Genomic DNA, 2,109 nt, shown 5'->3' with positions numbered 1-2,109 from the left:
GGCAGTCAGCATAGAACTCCCTGCTGCTGCTGCTGCTGCTGCTAAGTCGCTTCAGTCGTGTCCGACTCTGTGCGACCCCATAGACGGCAGCCCACCAGGCTCCCCCGTCCCTGGGATTCTCCAGGCAAGAACACTGGAGTGGGTTGCCATTTCCTTCTCCAGTGCATGAAAGTGAAAAGTGAAAGTGAAGTCGCTCAGTCGTGTCTGACTCTTAGCGACTGCAGCCTACCAGGCTCCTCCATCCATGGGATTTTCCAGGCAAGAGTACTGGAGTGGGGTGCCATCGCCTTCTCCATAGAACTCCCTAGCTACTGCTAAAACTAGGGGATGGATGGTCTGAAGTATCAGGAAGTACTGGGCAAAAAAATCAAACAAGCATAAGTTAATATGCCAAATTAATGCCTGGCTATATTTACATTCAGTAGGCCTGTGTGTGTAACCAGGGCTTGGTGGGACTTATTACATCCTCACAGGATTGAGAAACAACTTGATAAGTCTTTGAAACCAGAGTCAATAAAAAGTGCTTTACAAATGGAGGTGAGAATACAACAGTTCTCTTGTCCTCAGACAGGACATATGAGAAAGGGAAATCCACAACTGTTTATTAGCACAAGGGGTTAGATTAAATGAGTCACTTCAATAACGTTAGGAAGTCAAGTTACCTGTGATTCTAATTTCCTTTTTAAGATTGATAGAGGACAAAGAATCTAATATAATCATGAACATTTTCTTTTACCAGAAAGCTTTGTGTCTAAGAACAGAACCAACTATAAGGTAGAAAAGCACATATAACACAAAAGTAAGGCTATGGTTATTCAACTTGTTTATATAAGGTATCAACTCATTATAGAAATTTTGGAAAAATAGAAGAAAAAAGTCATCCATGAGTGAATCCATCAAAAATGTCCACTCTTAACATTCTGATGTGTGTTTCTTTCAATTTTTCTGCTACGTACATCTTTTCCCCCTACTTGTGATATTATATGTAAATTTTTCTATACTTATTCTTAAAAAACTTAAAAGTATAATGATGCTGAGCATAAACCCAGAGAAAACCATAATTCAAAAAGACACAAGCACCTCAGTTTTTATTGCAGTGCTATTTACAGTAGCCAGGACATGGAAGAAACCTAAATGTTCAACAGCTGCTGCTGCTGCTGCTGTTAAGTCGCTTCAGTCATGTCCGACTCTGTGCGACCCCACAGACGGCAGCCCACCAGGCTCCCCCGTCCCTGGGATTCTCCAGGCAAGAACACCAGAATGGGTTGCCATTTCCTTCTCCAATGCATGAAAGTGAAAAGTGAAAGTGAAGTCGCTCAGTCATGTCCGACTCTTCGAGACGCCATGGACTGCAGCCTTCCAGGCTCCTCCGTCCATGGGATTTTCCAGGCAAGAGTACTGGAGTGGGGTGCCATTGCCTTCTCCAAATTTTCAACAGAGGAATGGGTAAAGAAGATGTGGTACATATGTACAATGGAATATTGAGTTCAGTTCAGTCGCTCAGTCGTGTCAGACTGTTTGTGACCCCATGAATCGCAGAACCCCAGGCCTCCCTGTCCATCACCAACTCCCGGAGTTCACTCAAACTCACGTCCCATCGAGTCAGTGATGCCATCCAGCCATCTCATCCTCTGTCGTCCCCTTCTCCTCCTGCCCCCAATCCCTGCCAGCATCAGTCTTTTCCAATGAGTCAACTCTTCGCATGAGGTGGCCAAAGTACTGGAGTTTCACCTTTAGCATCATTCCTTCCAAAGAACACCCAGGACTGATCTCCTTTAGAATGGACTGGTTGGATCTCCTTGCAGTCCAAGGGACTCTCAAGAGTCTTCTCCAACACCACAGTTCAAAAGCATCAATTCTTCGGCACTCAGCTTTCTTCTCAGTCCAACTCTCACATCCATACATGACCACTGGAAACACCATAGCCTTGACTACCGACCTTTGTTGGCAAAGTAATGTCTCTGCTTTTGAATATGCTGTCTAGGTTGGTCATAACTTTCCTTCCAAGGAGTAAGCATCTTTTAATTTCATGGCTGCAATCACCATCTGCTGTGATTTTGGAGCCCCCAAAAATAAAGTCTGACACTGTTTCCACTGTTTCCCCACTGT

Source organism: Bison bison, unplaced genomic scaffold (assembly GCF_000754665.1).
Source record: "Bison bison bison isolate TAMUID 2011002044 unplaced genomic scaffold, Bison_UMD1.0 scf7180017864034, whole genome shotgun sequence".
NCBI lineage: Eukaryota > Metazoa > Chordata > Mammalia > Artiodactyla > Bovidae > Bison > Bison bison.
This window is presented reverse-complemented; position numbering follows the sequence as displayed.